Source organism: Leuciscus leuciscus (genome assembly GCF_965113295.1).
Source record: "Leuciscus leuciscus genome assembly, chromosome: 1".
Lineage (NCBI taxonomy): Eukaryota > Metazoa > Chordata > Actinopteri > Cypriniformes > Leuciscidae > Leuciscus > Leuciscus leuciscus.
This window is the reverse complement of record NC_138725.1, coordinates 6,194,422-6,212,781: the sequence shown is the minus strand read 5'-3', so window position 1 is coordinate 6,212,781 and position 18,360 is coordinate 6,194,422. Positions and strand designations below refer to the sequence as shown.

Here is an 18,360-nt window from a genome sequence, read left to right as displayed (position 1 = left end):
CAAATTGCACTTCAAAAAGTCATTTGTGAAAAAAAAAAAAAAGAAAGAAACGAATATACACATTTATTTTAAGTATAATAAATAAAACATAAAAAGCAAAGGCAGATCAGAACATTTAATGAACAAAACCGGTATATGGCAGACATGCAGTAGCCGAAAGCAGGTGTCACCGGGGAAACATCCACAAATCCAGAGGAGCAAAGAAACGAATGAGACTGTAAGAATTGATAAATTCAAGTTTGGTATCATTTAAAATGTCACAGTGCGACTGGTACAGATATCTCATATCCAGACAGATAAAATAAAAGGTAGTAAGGTCTTTCTATTGTTACATGTTTCCAGGTAAAAGGTTTGTCTATTTAAGGAATTGCAGTAGGGAGATCGAGGCCTTTTCTGTACTTCAGATGGCCCGTGAGGCTGAGAGACCGAGATCTCTCAGCCTCATGTATTTCTTAATGTTGGGTTTGCATCTTTTCTTTATTCCGAAGAATTTGATGTTTTGTATCGATTATCTTTGAATTGATTATGAAATTGGCATGATACATTTACCTGACATAATAAATTGTTACGTGATTATTCTAACTGATTGTGACATTGTTCATTTAATGGTTAAAAGGAATAGTCAAACATTTGCTCACTTTTAGTGAGGCACAGATATTATTAAAACCTTTCATTTATGGAGTCAGATGAAATTACGAGAGAATACATGATTAATGTATTACAAATATAACCAACCAATACTCCGCATGAGAAAAGGACAGGAACACGTGATAACCTTCCGCGCTGGTCGGACGCCGGACTTTGGGCCGATTTAGCGCGAGTTTACAAATGGTGACCTCGGACGTGATCTCAAAACAGATCAAAACAGTTTCACGAGAAATGTCCTTTTCAGCAAGTATTTGGGATTTTAAAATCAACAAGAGGTTTGAACATCTTCTCTTTCTTCCGCCGCGATGGTAAGTAAACTTTTTCTGCCCTTTATAGAAGTGTTGAAGAAATGTTTGCATTGTTTACGGGTCGGAATTAAAGCCCTTTGTTTAGAACGTGATGCGGTAGCCAGATGAAGAATGAAAACCCTTGTGCATTAGATTTTAAAGATCTTCTTATTTTGCCTAAGCAACAGGAAACGAAACAAGTGAGAATAACATCTTCCAAATAATTAATAACTCGATGAAGAGCTAAAAAAGTAAAGACTAAAAGTTTTAAAATCAGGCGCATGTTTTCCGGCCATTGTTGAAACCAGCAACACGTGAAAAGAATGAGCAAACTAACAGAAAACAGAGAAAGAAAAATCTAAGTTTGTAAACGATCGGAAAACACGTGATCTTATAAATAAAAAGGCAGATCGATGCATTGTTTATGAAAAGAACATTTTGGGAAAACAGGATGATATTATGTACAGGCTAAGACTCAAATATTAAGGCTATTGCTAAATGCTATTGGCATGCTGTTTTCAATAAAAACGCTCAAGGCTATGCTAAAGCCATGCTGCGTCCAAGACTAATGCTAAATGCTAAAGCCATGCTGCGTCCAGGACTAATGCTAAATGCTAAATGCTGGCTGACTGGTAGGCCCAAAAGCCACATTGAAAACATTAATATCCTATACTAAACCTAAACTAATCTTGACAGACTATTTTAAACAAAAAGACAAGTCGATGCATTTGTTTAAAAGCAAGTTTGAGAAAAACAGGATGATGTGATACATATTCATGTTTGCAATGATTCTGTTTGGATTTTCAAATTTGAAGTTGTGCTTAACACATTGTGCACATAGAACACAATTTGGTTGTTTGTGCTACAACATGCACATAGGCTAATTTAAAGTTTATTCTTTAAACACAGGATTGCTTTACTGTAAGTGTAGTTGAAACACTTAGGCAAAGGTGATATAGATGTTGTATTCTATTGTTTTGCTGTGGGTGTATTTGGAACACTTAGGTAAAAGGGTTGTAGATGTTGTATTCTAGGCCATGTGTCCTGTGTTAACTGAAGTAAACGCGTGTGTCTGTGCTGAATTTGATGGCTATAATGTGATTCACAATGAATTTGAAAATCAGAAACAGCGAACGCATCTAATTTAATCCTGAAACAAAAAACCTTTTCATATTTAAGGCTTCAGAGAACGAAATATTGTTATGTTTGAATGTATTCTGAATTACTCTTAGATTTGTTTTTTCCAAAATAGATTAACGGATTCGTATATTCCACAAGATTGCGTCAGAGATTAACGACGGTTAATAGCTGATATCAGGAAGTGTGCGGGCTGCTTGGATGAGAGGATGGGTTAGTCCGACTAGGATCAGCTTTACGCTGGTTGATTAACCTAGCTTGGACGCTTCCGATGACTTCTGTTCTAATTTAATAGTTTTGGAAAACGGTTGAATTGAGTTCCTGAAGGGCATCCAAGAGGGCTACTGAATATATCTTTGATTGTTGCGCGTTGGGATTACGGCAACGTCCTAGATATTTAGCCATTGCCTCAGCTTCTGATCTTCGGGACTGACCACTTGTGTCGTGCATCCTTAGGAGAAGGACTGCAAAGCGATATAGTTTCCTTATCTATAAACGGAAAATATAAAGTAAGAGTAAATAGAATAATCAAACGTTAAAATGACCATTTAAAAAGACTAAATGAGAAGAAAAGGTATTTGAAACCTAGAAAAGAAAAAAGAGAAACAGCGAATGTACATCTTATCAGTCCTGAGCCAAAAGCCTTTTCATATTCAAATGTATTGACATGAGAACAAGCAGAGATTTGACCATGCGTTAAGTTGTTCCGGAGACTCTTAAGAGACCGAAAACAATATAATTGACTTGTATTGTTAGAGAATATAATTATATTATAACTTGAATTATAATAAACATATTACACTCGCTGAGCAGGACAACAATTGGAGAAGTGTGACTTTCGTCATTAAAACTGAATTTCTAAAACAGAATTTCATTTGTGTGCTACCCAGTGCCAAAAGCGGAGGGGTAAGCCTTTATTTTTCACCGGTAGAAAACACGGCTAGAATTGTGGCACAGGTAATAGCAAACCAAATTGTGCAACAACTAAAATGTTATCTAATCTGAGAAGTAAATTTACAAGGAGGGTGTAAAATGCTAAATAGCGGACAGAGGTACCACAGTTTTTTTGCAGGTCAAAAAATATCTGCACTAACTAAAATGTGTGAACGACACTAACAAATCTGGCTGTAATGAGAGAAAGCAATGAGCATTGCACTGATCATGCAGCGGCCTTCAGGTGTCACAACACACTGAAACAACAGCAACAATTCAGACTTGGTCAATGAAACTGGGTTTCATGTGACATCTGGTATTAAAAATTGCAACTGACATGATAATGGAACAAGTGAAAGAATTCCACACGTCTGAATTTAATGTTTGTGAAATATTGGAATTGTCTGTCTGTGGTTCGCTCTCCTCTGTTTTCTGTCTCAGGCTTACTTTGCAAATTCCTCAGAAGACGGGTGAAAGGAGGGGACAGGAGCCCACCTGGAGCAAATCCAGGACAGCGGAATTGTTAGAACATAACCTGAGACTCGGGAGATGGGTGAAAAGATATTACAAAAGGCCTTTCACACTTCACACTATCACATTACTGCATAAATATGGCCTCCCAGTTTAGAACTGGAACTAAATTTGCAACACAATTGTTATAGATTATATTCCACCCATCTCCGAGACATGAACACTGAACACACACCTCCCACACTACACATCATAAGAAGATAAAGATGACATAGAGTCCAAAAGTGTCACTTCACTAAAGATCTACTGTCCATCTTCACACTAACAGATCCAGATAGCTTCACACACATAGGATGGTAAAACTGATCCCATGATGACAGTCTAAAAGAGACACACATGGCATGCGCTATTCACAACACACACTGCCAACTCATGGGAAACACTGAAATATACATATGAATGGCTACAGTCACAAGTCAATGATGCGAATTATAAAGCAGAGACAGACCTGCTATCAAACTTCAAAATGTTCAAATTTTCTGATTGTTATTAGGGTGGTTGGAAGATCAGAGGGCCCCTGATTTGTCAACACACCACTAATAACAGAAACATCAAAAAAATAAATAAACAAAAGATAGATCTGAAGTGTGAGCGCTTCAATCAATTACAAAATTTACAATTCAACTCTGTCATCGACTGTGATTTAGCCAGATTAACACACACACACTCTCTCACAAACACACACACAAACACTCTCTGTCACAGACAAAGATAAACACACACACACACACACACACACACACACACACACACACACTCTCTCTCTCTCTCGCAGACAAAAACACTCTGACATTCTAAAAGACACAAACACATAAAACCATTGATCCTACCATTTATTTGGTTTACACTGACCTCTTGCCCATTTTGATTTCTGCATTTTTCCTCTTTCCCATTTTTTTATTTTTATTTCTGAAACTTACTTTTATTTCTGCATTTTCCTCTTTCCCATTTTGATTTTAATTTCTGAAACTTATTTTGATTTCTGCATTACCTTTGAGTAGTTCAGAAAAACATTTCTGAAACTCATTTTGATCCTAATTGTGATGGAATATTATTATTGCTGTTATTTATTTAGGTTACACCGACCTCTTGCTGCATTTCCTTTGAATAATTCAGACCAAGAATATTTAAATTCCACTACCATTTAACATCACAGTGGTAGTGAAGAATTGGATATTTAAAATGAGACCATTCTGCATGACCCTGAGAAACATTTGAGACCAGATGTACCATTCGCACTTGCTGACATGAACATGATATTTTATATTAGACATGACATGATTTTGTTTTGTTGCATTATGTGTTCCCATGCATTTCCATATGACTTCAAGTTCATAAGTGCTCAATCGTGAAGTGGACATTTAAGATGCTTTTCAGGTGTCTCAAGCTTTTCACACAAAGCAGTGTGAACTAAGGAGAAGCCCTTCATCCACTGAGGTCTGCCCAGACAACCCCACCGCTGGAGGTGACAGGATCGGTCAAGAAGGGTCAGATCATCATCGTGGAGAAGGTGCCAGAGAAGCAGAAGTTTCTCCATGGAGGAGTGACACATCAACTGAACAAGTCACAAAGGTCCAGATTGACTCTATGAACTTTGCTCACGTCACAGGATTACAGGAAGAGAACCTGAATGCATTCATCCACCTGCTGGACTCAAGCAACATACACCTGGTGAGACCAGGTGTTCTGCAGGTGAACACAGCCCTCTGCAAGCTTCTACAGATGCTAACATTGAAAAGACAATTTTTGGGTGACATCTCAAGAATGACAACAGACGTTTATCAGTGACTCCATAGGAGCTCATTTGAATTTGACCCACGGAGTCAAGGAGGGAAAACTGTAAGAATTGATAAATTCAAGTTTGGTATCATTTAAAATGTCACAGTGCGACTGGTACAGATATCTCATATCCAGACAGATAAAATAAAAGGTAGTAAGGTCTTTCTATTGTTACATGTTTCCAGGTAAAAGGTTTGTCTATTTAAGGAATTGCAGTAGGGAGATCGAGGCCTTTTCTGTACTTCAGATGGCCCGTGAGGCTGAGAGACCGAGATCTCTCAGCCTCATGTATTTCTTAATGTTGGGTTTGCATCTTTTCTTTATTCCGAAGAATTTGATGTTTTGTATCGATTATCTTTGAATTGATTATGAAATTGGCATGATACATTTACCTGACATAATAAATTGTTACGTGATTATTCTAACTGATTGTGACATTGTTCATTTAATGGTTAAAAGGAATAGTCAAACATTTGCTCACTTTTAGTGAGGCACAGATATTATTAAAACCTTTCATTTATGGAGTCAGATGAAATTACGAGAGAATACATGATTAATGTATTACAAATATAACCAACCAATACTCCGCATGAGAAAAGGACAGGAACACGTGATAACCTTCCGCGCTGGTCGGACGCCGGACTTTGGGCCGATTTAGCGCGAGTTTACAAGACTAAATAGCGGAAAAATCAAACGAAAAACTAAACAGTGCGAGCGATGCTACATTAATCACATTAGAAATTAAAGTTGTAGGTTGTGTTTGATAGCTGAGGTAGGCTAAACGCAATACTCACGTATCCTTGCTGGATGATGAATGAGAACACAATGAGCCCAACAACAGGTGGTTGTAATTTAATGCTGATTTTCCCGCTTCAGGGCAGTGACGAGTACATTATGTAGTCCAGTGGTTGTCAAGACACCCTAGGCACAACCTTAAGCAATGGCCCTGAACAATGGTTTAATGCCAACATTGTGACAACGCTGTAACAACTTCACCACACAACGTAGTTATAGCAACCTTTTGGCCATGTTGTTAAAACGTTGTCAGAAGGTTGGCTACGTTGTGCCAACGTTCTGTGTTTGCTGGGATATTATGTTGAATACAAACATAAAAAAAATGTCCAGAGCAAAATTTGAAATGTAATAAAAAAAAATCTATATTGATCAAAATGTGAGAAATATATGAAATATTACTATCATTGGGGTGAAATAGGCTACTTTTTTTTTTGTCAGTTTTGTTACCTGACTCATGTGAAAGGGAAGGCAGAACGTAACCTCTATTCCCTGAGAGATAAGGGAACGAGTAATGCGTTGCAAACGCTATGGAAAACTCCTTTTCTCGAGAAAAGAACGGCCATGGTGTGTAAAGCAGAAGCAGCCTGGCCAGCGGCGGAGTATGCACGATCTGCGAGTGCTGAAGACGTTCTGCACGGCTTAGATGGGTGCGCATCTCCTTTGCTCTCCAACTGCCAGCAGGACATAAATGGGCGGCGACCGCTTCTTCCAGTGGCGGGTGTAAATAACCCTCAGTTATTTTATTTAGTTTTGGGTATTAATATATTATTCTGATATTATCGTAATAACTATATTTCTTAATAATAGTATAATATTCATAATATTGTGTTTATTATATTTTGAAGGTTTACTTTGCACTCTTAGTTATTTAACCTATAGAGACCTTTATTTTGAAAGGCGGCTTGCCGGAAGGGTGAACAGATCGCTTGCGCACAGAGAGCGCGCCAGAGGGAGACACGGAACCATGCGATCACGGATTCACGGATCTGAATTATAGTTTTTAAGGTTTTTAAAGTAAATTTAGGCATCTAGTCGCTGTTTTATTTTATTTTATTTTATTTGTTGTGTTTAGCACCTGGTTGGAAAGGAGTACAAGGTATACATAATTTATATTTTTGCATTTGTATAATGTTATAGCATATCGTCTCTTTAAGATTGGTTTTATGTGTTTGTTTGATTTATGAGTAATTTAAGTTGTTTATGGTAAATGTTAGTACTAATTTCGTAATTCTGTTGCTATATTGACTACTGTTTTGCTTAATTTATATGCATGTGAATTATTTACTAATTCCAATATTGTTAATTCATCTGTTTTAGCTCTTACAGTGTTGTGAAGGTGTTGTGAAGGTGTTCTGATGGCATTGTGAAGGCATTACGGACAATAAACAGACAACATCAGTGAGAGAGCAAATTTCTTTTATTCAACCGGGCTGCTACAGCGGGAGCATTTCCCTCAGCGCCGTCAACAGATAGAGCGTTAACTGTACGAGCACACTGCCACCGACTTGAGCTGCAAAGAAGCTCTGGCCGTCCTGTGAAGGACACTTGTCAAAAAGTACGGGGAAGCTTGACGCCTGGCCGCTCTGAACAGTCAGTGCGCGCGCGCGGCCGGGGCGCTCTCTCTCTCTCTCTCTCTCTCTCTCTCTCTCTCTCTCTCTCTCTCTCTGCTCGTTCTTAGAGGCAGAAGAGCGTGTGCGCGCTGCAAATTTCATATTTTGGTATGAACATTCGCCCGCCAGTGTGGCGGATAGCCTTTTGAGATTTACTCGCCAAACAGAAAATCTACCCAGTGTGATACGTGCGAAAGGGTTAACTTAATTGCAACAAAAATATATAGTGCCAGCGTCGGCGCTGTGGTGGGGCATTCGAGGGCCGTGCCCCCCCTAGCGGTTATTGATGCCCCTCCTACCACAGGCCATGGCGTGGCCCAAACATTTTTTTTTATTATTTTATTTTTTAAATATTAAATGTAAAAATTGTAACTTACATGAAATAAAATAAAATGAATGGGGAAAACGCACAATTTTGGTTGTTCACGACATGTTACTAGGCTTAGTCATCATTGGTCAATGCTTATTGGTCGCTGAGTAAACTTGTTACATTTGATTTGCAGCGCGCAAAATCCATTTCAAGATGTTGTTGTTTGAATCGAAAACAACAGTTTGTCCGTCTATATCATAGACAGTTAGCTGCTAACTGTTAGCCTAATTCTCGATGACAAAAAATGGATTTACGAAAATGGTTTAGTCCTCCTCAGCCTCTTCCATCAGCAGACTCTGACACTCCGGCCACCACCACCAGTACCACGGTCTCTGAGAGCCAAGCTGGCCCTTCTGTTAATGCGAGCTCCGGACAACCGCCAACAGACTTAACTAGCGCAGCCATAGAGCAACAATCTACACGCCCTCCAAGTCAACGCACAGCGGTTGATGATATCGGGACTGACAGGCCTGTCCAAATTGTGTTAAAACAGTATCCTGTAACTGTTAACAGTGGTAAGGGGCGATCATTCGTTGATAAATGGTTTCACAACAGAGAGTGGTTGGAGTACAGTGTCAAGGCAGACGCAGCATTTTGTTTTTGCTGTCGGATGTTCAGCTCTACCAGAAAATCTGGAACATTGGATGCCTTCGCGAGTGTGGGCTATCGTAACTGGAAACACGCTATGGCCAAAGACCGTGGATTTCATAAACATGAAACTTCGAAGGACCACATGTCTTGCTATGCAATGTGGAAGAAGAGGGAGATGCGTCGTAATACGGGGAATGAGGTATCAACCCTTGTCAATGCAGATCAACTTAGGAAAAAACGGTATTATGTGTCTTCATTAATAGATGTGGTTGGGTTCTTGGTTGAAAACCAGTTGCCACTACGGGGGAAGATTGACGCTTTTGATGACATGTCCGGGGGGGGGGGGGGGGGGGGGGCTGGACTTTTCCTGTCCATGCTTTATTACACCATCCAAAAGGATCATGAATTGGCTAATGTGGTGAAGACAATCCCTCGCAATGCCACTTACACCTGTCATGATATGCAAAATGAACTTATAAGAACACTCAGTAATGTGGTGACAGAGGCTATAGTGGAGGAAGTTGGTGACTCTTATTACACTCTGAAAGTTGATGGGACGCGTGACCCCACAGGATGTGAAAATATATCGATTGTGCTTCGATTTGTGAATGAGTCTTACGAAGTGACAGAGCGTCTACTGTGCATCGCTACGGCTCAGAAAGGTGACGCACAGACATTAACTGACACCGTTCTGACTGAGCTTAAAGCTGCCGTCGGCAAGTCTGGCAGATTGAGTGGACTTAGCCAAAATTTTGAATGTTTACAACTAGGGTTGCAAAGGGGCGGAAAATTTCCGGTAAATTTCCATGGGAAGTTAAGCTGGGGAATTTTGGAAATATTAATTACCACGGCAACCGCTTGCGCGTCCACTCTGAAAGTAACTGTACACATAAGAGACGGATAGATACATTATTTAAGGTTATTTCTATTCGTTAGAATATTGATATATGAACTTGTTGTCAAGTAAGCCCCGTTGTGAGCATGTGCGTCTCTCTAAACTTTCAGTCTGCTGCACTGCTCTAGTTCAGTGGTTCTCAACTCCAGTCCTCGGGACCCGCTGCTCTGCACATTTTGTATGTCTCTCTTATCTGACACACTCAAATCAGTTCATGGAGTCTCTCCTGACGAGCTGATGATCTGGTTCAGGTGTGTTAAATAAGGGAGACATACAAAATGTGCAGGGCAGCGGGTCCCGAGGACTGGAGTTGAGAACCACTGCTCTAGTTGACTTCTGCACCTTCCCCCCCCCCGAAAATATCGCGTTCATTTTGAAAACGTAATTCCTTTTGTGGATCCTCTTGGTCTTTCTTCATGTTCCTTTGACAAATATCAGTGTCTCAGTCTCACGCACGCTGCACGCGAGTTAACCACGCCTACTTATTTACAATTTGCGGTATACACGGAATAAAAAAATCTGTTACGTTTGACATTTTCTTCCGCGGTAACGATATATACCGTCATACCGCCCAGCCCTACTTATGTGGTAAATAAAGTTATGCTAGCTTATTTAGCATCTAACTTATCAGCTTGCTATCTACTGATTAATACATTTGTATGTGATATTTGCAATTTAAACATTTAATAAATATATTTCCCCATAATATCATCAAAACTTACTTCACTTTGTTTAGTCCACAGGCTCAAATGTGTGCCTTCAATAGTCTTCTGTACATGTGATGGAGGCATGCACAGTGCCAGTAGGGGGTGTGGTCTCAATAGCCATGCAGTAAGCAGTGTGCTATGTGCATGTGATTGAGGAATGGCATGGATATTCAAGTGTATTTGAATGGCATCTGTTTGTTTTAGTCAAGATTATGCTAAAATATACTTTCCTCAACTATATTTAACTTCCCTATGAAGAGCCAACCTTCAACTTTGAAAATTCCCAGTTTATTCCCGTTTATTCCCATAAATTCCTGTTTATTCCCTTAAATTCCCATTAATTCCAATGGAAAGTTTCCATCTTTGAAAATTCCCAGAATTTTGCAACCCTATTTACAACTCTCATGCCCCTCCCCCACTACCAACGAGCACCCGCCCATCGTCAGTGCGTGTGTACCTGATTTTCTGTGAACGTGTCCGTCTCTTCAGCATCGATCAACACCATGGACTCGGAGGTAGGCTGCCCTGGCTAATCTATCCATAGATTAGCCTATCTAACGTCAGACCAAGTCTCATTTGAGACTTGGTCTGGGAACCACGTGTACATTTTCTCGTATTTGAGGCGTGGTTTACGAATGCCCAGAGCCGTTTATTGGGCGCTATGAATGTCTATCAAATGACTGTACGTAGCTCATAGCCAATCGTTTCAATTATACCAGATGACGTATATAGAGTGACAGAAATTCGACGACGAAAAAGACGATGGGTCAAAGATTTATTTGTACACGATGGCGTTTAGCGAATATTACCGTTTGTGCAAGATAAACATGAGGGTAGAAGGTAACGTCGAGTCTGATGCCATGTTGGATCTATAGATATAAACAAACTGCTTCGGTGTCATCATCGTCTTGCTGCTTCCTCCCCGTTCTGTGATTAGTTCCCTTTTTCAGGGGAAAATCTGGTCCATGGTGTCCAGACTGCCTAGCAGCCTGAATAAAATCGCGCTGCGAGCAAGGCAGTATGGGGAAACCCAGGCTATCCATAGATAGCAATAACCGAGGAATTGGAAGCTTGTTATTAGATTTTCTCTCTGCCATCACACATCGTACAATCTTCATGCGAACTTCAGGCGTGTCGTGTGCATATGATATTGTAACATGCGCGTCTGCGCGAGGGAGAGGGGATCTGTGGCGTGTGCACGACCTGTGATTGACAGTCAGATCTCACACCCCCCTGCGCTGATTGGACCCGATGGTCCGGGACGGTGGATTTTTGCAAAACAAAATAACACGCTCCAGGTGGAGTTAGAAGCTCGGGTTTTTTCCTAAAACCACCTTATTTATGTTGTTCTGTCGGATTATAGTGTCAATTTCACTGAATTTGATCAAAAAAATGTTGCAGACGGCAGCTTTAAAAAAAGTTGGCCTGGATAGCTCAAAAATCAGGTATATGACGGAGCTGCGCTTATGTCGGGGAAACGTGGTGGTGTTCAGAAAATTCTACAGGACAGACTTGGACGTGAGATACCATATGTGCACTGCCTAAACCATCAGTTGCATTTGGTTGTGGTTCATACCATGTCTGCAAAGTCCGCACTTTTGGAGTTTTTTGAGGTGTGCGATTCCCTCTACAAGTTCTGTAGAAAGCCAACGGTTGCTATGCATTAAAAAGGTGCGCATCTTAAGCGTCTTCTGGAGCAGAGATGGACAGGGCATCTTGCCACTGTCTCAGTCATTCTTAAGTCATTTAGTGACATAAAATCAATTCTGACCGATGCTGACACTGTGCTGAACTGTAGCGCAGAGACGAGAATGGAAGCTACAGGCCTGCTGCGCGAGATATCCGAGCCAAGTTTCATGTTCCTTGCCAACTTAACCCACAGATTCCTTTCTCTATTGGACCCACCGAACAAGCTTCTTCAGAGAGAGGACACTGATTTGCTGACTGGTTTAAGTGTTGTGGCGAGTGCAACAGCATGCGTTAAAAAACTCCGTTGTGATGAAGAGTTTAAGCAGATGCTGGATACTGCCACGCCCACCAGCGAGTCACTGAGACCCGGGCCCAAACAGAGACGCATAGAGAGCACACGGATGGATGGTTTCATCGTTACGGGGCCTACAGGAGGACACAGAGGTGATGATGACTTGGAAACTGAACTTCGGAGAGTGTACTACAGCACTATTGATTCGGTGGTTGGGGAACTGGAGCGCAGATTCAGCGAGCGCAACTCACAACTGGCAAGTGCACTTGCAGCACTAAATCCAGAGGCCGATAACTTCCTTGATGTGAAAGCTGTGAAGTATATTCTCGACCTGTCACAATCGATTATGATTGACGCCAAGTTTGAAGTTGCTAAAGAATTTTTAATGTCACAAAAGCAAGCAATGCAGAGAGACTGGACCATACAGCACATCATCTCAACGTACCACAACCATCTGATTGCAATGCCCAGTGTGCTGACTGCTTTCAAACATGCGTTAACATTTGGCGCATCCACAGCAATGTGCGAGAATTCATTCTCCACTCTGAAAAATGTTTTTTTTCGGAAAACAGACGCACAATGCTACACGAGAGAAAAGCCAGGTTGGTGCAGCTTGCATTCGAAAAAAGACTTGACACGCAAATGCACAAGCGAATGGAAGGACACAATACTTAGACGGTTCAGCAGCAACACTCGTCGTCTGCAACTTTTCTGAGGGTAAGTCGTTTGTTCATTTCACTTATTGAAGCCAGCCCTGGATTTCATGATAAGGCATACTAAGCAGGTGAATTGTTGGTGAATGTTTGCTGGGTCTATCTGAATCTGCATTTGTGTTTTATACTTGTCTGCCTGTAAGATATGTAAGTAGAGCGAGGCGGTTGTATTACATGGCTACCTACAAAATAAATCAATAATTTGACACAAAATATTGATTTAAAAAGGAGTTTATTTATTTAAAAACTATTGTATTGCTTCCCTCCGCTAAAGAAAATAGTCCGTTACGTCTCTACGGTTAGAATCCTGCGTCCATAGCAACGCTCTGTTTTTCATGGCAACGGTGTGTTATACTTAGCAGCGGCTGTTATCAAGAAATAACAGACCGCATTATACATTAGAATTCAACCAAGCCATGTAATAATTAATAATAATAATAATAATAAAAAACGTGTTTAGTTTTATATAGGATTTCTGCTGTGTTGGACTTTGATGTCGCCACTGCGTCAAAATATTTGTCAAATGTCAGTGCCCCCCCGCCGATAACCCAATGCCCCTCCAGTAGATCTGCCCTGGCGCCGACTCTGTATAGGGCCTATATATTTTTTCCACCTTTTTTATAGAAATCATCTCGCGACCCCTGCGCCGGGGTCCCGCGACCCCCACTTTGGGAACCACTGTTGTAGTAGCTATTGGTTTATGCTCCACAGTTGGTGGCAGTAATGTGTACGTTTTGTTGCGATCCATCAGAAAACAAAGAAGAAAACCTCTTTCACATGTCAGACTCAGCCTGCCGTTGAGATGAAGGGGTAAGCTTGTTGTACAGTTTTTAGTTTTGTAAAAAAAGCATTATAGCTAAGCCTAAGCTCTGAAAAAGACCATTTCATAATGGCGTTTGTAGGCTACACTGTTTTTAGTCTTGATGTATTAAAAAAGAATAAGGGTAAAGTGTATCCAAATAAATTTCTGTCGTTTTTTTAGTAGCACACAAATTACAAAATCTGTAACGTGCATGACAAGATCTTTTCTGCATTCCATTTCTACAGTTTGCTCTCCAGATTATGGATTCTGAAGACCTTAATAAGGTATTGTAGCAGTATAATATGTGTACATTTTACGACTGCATTGATTTTCAAATTGTAAATGTCTTAAATGTTTTGTAAATAAAAAAGCCTTCCTGTAGCTCAAACAGTAGAGCGTTGACGCTTGCAACGCCATGGTCATGGGTTCGATTCCCAGGGAAAGCAAGAACTGATAAGAATGTAAATGTGTTGCTTGAAATGCAATGTAAGTCGCTTTGGATAAAAGCGTCTGCCAAATGCATAAATGTAAATGTAATGTAAATGTATTTGATATTAGAATACAACTCCTAACTTAATTTTACAATGCATGCAATTCTTTTAAAACTTGTTTTCATTGTAGTTATGCTTTTTTTCTGCGTAATCCACAATGTAATGTAATTGAAACATTTGTTTTAATATCAATTATTTTATAAAATGTATTACTCATAACAATCAGTGAAAAATGTGAAACGCATGTTATTGTGCTGCTTACGGCTAGAAAGTAAATATTGACATTAAAAAAGAAAACGCATAACAAGAACATCATTGATAATGTTAAATGTTATGTTCATTTTTTTTTCCACCTCAGGTGTTGCATGCTGGAAAAATAAGTCGTCTCACTGCAAACAGCTCTTCTGGAGGATGTACTCAATCTCCACTTGTTTGGAGTGTGGGTTTGAGTACAGATTCTGCACACCTGGTACGTTTTGTGTAAATTGGTAATGAATAAACTATTTGTTAGTCTAAAGGAAAACTAAAAATCGAATTTACTTATGTCATCCCTTGGAGTTTAAAAGTTCCGGACACCATTCACTTGCATGGCATGGACCTACAGAGCTGAGAAATTATTCTTGATGTTTGTAAATGTTCAATGTCAACTATAAACCCTAGTTATTATTGTGCTTCTTGTGTATCCACCAGGTTATGCTTTGAAGTCAAGTCAAGTATATTTATATAGCGCTTTTCACAATACAGATTGCATCAAAGCAGCTTCACAGCACTAAACCAAAATAACACAACAATGTTGTTTCTAGTGTAAATTTATTGATTGATAAAATTAAATTAAATATCCCCAAAATATCCCCAACTGAGCAAGCCAAAGGCAACAGTGGCAAGGAACCAAAAACTCCATCAAGTGACCTAATGGTGTCCTAAAACTCCATCAGGTGACCCAATGGAGAAAAAAAACCTTGGGAGAACCCAGGCTCAGTCGGGGGCCAGTTCTCCTCTGGCATTTATGAACTAGAGGCCAGATTGTAGTTTGAACAGTAAGATTTAAAATGTTATATGAATGCCAGACTGAAGAGATGCGTCTTTAATCTAGTTTTAAACTGGGAGAGCGAGTCCAAGCAACGAACAGTATCAGGAAGGCTATTCCAGAGTTTTGGAGCTAAATGTGAAAATGCTCTCCCTCCTTTGGTGGATCTGGATATCCTAGGAATGACCAAAAGCCTCGAATTTATTGATCTTAAAGAGCGCGATGGATTATAGAGCGATAGAAGATCCGTTAAATAGACTGGAGCTAAGCCGTTTAGGGCTTTATAAGTCAGTAGCAATAACTTGTAATTAATACGGAACTTTATAGGTAACCAATGCAGTGATGATAAAATCGGTGTTATATGATCATATTTTCTTGATCTAGTAAGAACTCTAGCGGCTGAATTTTGGACTAACTGTAGCTTGTTTATTGAGGATGCAGGACAACCTGCTAATAAAGCATTACAGTAATCTAGTCTCGAGGTCATGAATGCATGAACTAACTTTTCTGCATCAGAAACTGATAGCATATTACGTAGCTTAGCAATGTTTCTAAGGTGGAAAAAGGCAGTTCTTGTAACATATGAAATATGATTTTCAAAAGACAGGTTGCAATCGAGTATAACACCCAGGTCTTTTACTGTAGAGGATAAAGTAACAGGACATCCTACGATGTTAAAATTGTATTGTGAGAGGTTTTGTGGGCGGTTTTTTGAACCGATAAGTATTACCTCTGTCTTGTCTGGATTTAATAAAAGAAAATTACGCGTCATCCAGTCTTTGATATCTTTAACACATTCTGTCAATTTGGATAATTTAGCGTTTTCATCCGGCCGTGATGAAATATATATTTGAGTGTCATCAGCATAACAATGGAAACTAATTCCATGTTTCCTATAATATTTCCAAGTGGCAGCATATATATTGAGAATAACGGAGGGCCTAACACAGATCCCTGCGGCACTCCATAGTTTACTGGAGTTATGATCGATTTTTCCCCATTTAAATAGACAAAATGGTAGCGGTCAGATAGGTATGATTTGAACCAGCTTAATGCTTGTCCTTGAACACCAGTATAATTTTGTAGTCGATCTAAGAGTATTGTGTGATCTATAGTATCGAACGCAGCACTTAGATCAAGTAAAACTAGTATTGAGATACAGCCTTGGTCAGAAGCTAAAAGTCAATCATTTGTGATTTTAACGAGCGCAGTTTCAGTGCTGTGATGTGGTCTGAATCCAGACTGAAACTTTTCATAGATATCATTTTCTTGCAAGAAAGAGCCCAGTTGAGCAGACACCACTTTTTCTAATATTTTAGACATAATTGGAAGATTTGAAATGGGTCTATAATTTGCTAGGTTATTAAGATCTAATTGTGGTTTCTTAATGAGAGGTTTTATAACTGCCAGTTTAAATGTTCTAGGAACATGACCTAAAGATAAAGATGAGTTAATAATATTGAGGAGAGGCTCTTCCACTACAGGTAACACTTCTTTCAGTAATTTAGTTGGTATAGGATCTAATAAACATGTTGTTGTTTTAGATGAAGTGATAAGTTTATTTAACTCTTTTTGTTCTATAGTTGTAGAGCACTGTAGTTGTTCTTGCGGGGTGATAATTGAGGCTGAATTATAAGGCGCGATTGAAGATTGAACGTTTACAATTGTGGTTCTGATGCTTTCTATTTTCTCAGTGAAGAAGTTCATGAAATCATTACTACTGAACTGTAACGGGATATTTTGTTCGGGTGACTTCTGTTTATTTGTTAGTCTAGCCACGGTGTTAAATAAAAACCTAGGATTATTTTGATTATTTTCTATTAATTTGCGGAGGTGCTCAGCCCTGGCCGCTTTTAGGGCCTTTTTATAACATGACATACTGTCTTTCCACGCGATTCTAAAGACCTCTAAATTAGTTTTTTTCCATTTACGCTCTAAATTACGGGTTTCTCTCTTTAGAACATGCGTAGTATTGTTGTACCATGGTGCTTTAATTTTCTCTCTGACCTTTTTTAATTTAATAGGTGCAACAACATCTAATGTTCTAGAGAGAATGGTGCTCATAGTGCTAGTTAGTTCTTCTAGTTCATCTGTTTGTTTGGGTTCAGGCAGCAAATGAGACAGATTAGATAAGCAATTTGAGAAATTATCTATAGTGGATGGAAGAATTGTTCTGCCTGGTTGATAACGCGGCGCCGCATGACATATTACAGCAGTACGTAATATGCAAGTTACCATGTAATGGTCAGTGACATCATCACTTTGTGGAATGATATCTATATCAGTTGGATCGGTTCCATATGATATAATTAAATCGAGTGTATGATTAAGACGATGAGTTGGTCCGGTGACGTTTTGCTTGACCCCAAAGGAGTTTAATAAATCTGTAAACGCAGCCCCTAACGCATCATTTGGATTGTCTACATGTATGTTAAAATCTCCAACAATTAATCAGTAATTGCACAGGAAGATGTTACCACCTGCTGGGCATTGCTGCCTGTCGCACCTCCTCCAGTGCCCATGGGTCAGCTGCAGGGTCATCAGCCAGAAACCACCATTCACCAACGTTTCGCTCCTTTAATTCTGGAACGTCTCCTGGTGGCGGAGCAGTGACAGGGACGTCTCCCTGTCACCCCCTGCAGCTGATAGCTGTTCTCCCTGCAGCTGTTGTCTGGGGTTAGATGTTCTTCCCCCAACACCTATCTTTCCTCCTCAGCCAGAGCCAAAAGCTACCTTTCTCTGCCTCCTCTGCCAGTTCCTTTGTTGCCCTCCTTAGCCTCCCTCCGGTCACTCCTGCTTCCCTCAAGAGGCGTATGGTTGACAACCCGAGGAAACCTCGGCATCCGACCTCCACTGGGTAGATGGTAGTCTTCCAGCCAGCCTCCCGGCACTCAGCAGCGAGCTCTGAGTACTTCGCCTTCTTCCGTTCGAAGGCGGCCTCAATCCCCTCCTCCAGTGGTACAGTGAGCTCAATGAGGTACATCGATCTTGCCTTGGTTGACCACACCACTATGTCTGGCCGGAGAGATGTGGTGGTTATCTCCGTGGGGAACCGGAGCTGCC

The 18,360-nt window shown here is 40.1% G+C and overlaps 1 protein-coding gene and 1 long non-coding RNA gene across 2 annotated transcripts in view; one reads left to right on the top strand and one right to left on the bottom strand.

Annotated features, from left to right (window-relative positions):
- Positions 1-18,360, bottom strand: part of LOC309474055 (uncharacterized protein) — a gene marked incomplete at its 3' end in the record, with an annotated part of 169,306 nt that overhangs the window by 131,520 nt on the left and 19,426 nt on the right. The gene's annotated exons all lie outside the window — the stretch shown is intronic.
- Positions 327-4,353, top strand: LOC309486565. The gene is made up of 2 exons (XR_014201597.1): positions 327-956; positions 3,447-4,353. It is a non-coding gene; the product is annotated as an uncharacterized lncRNA (long non-coding RNA).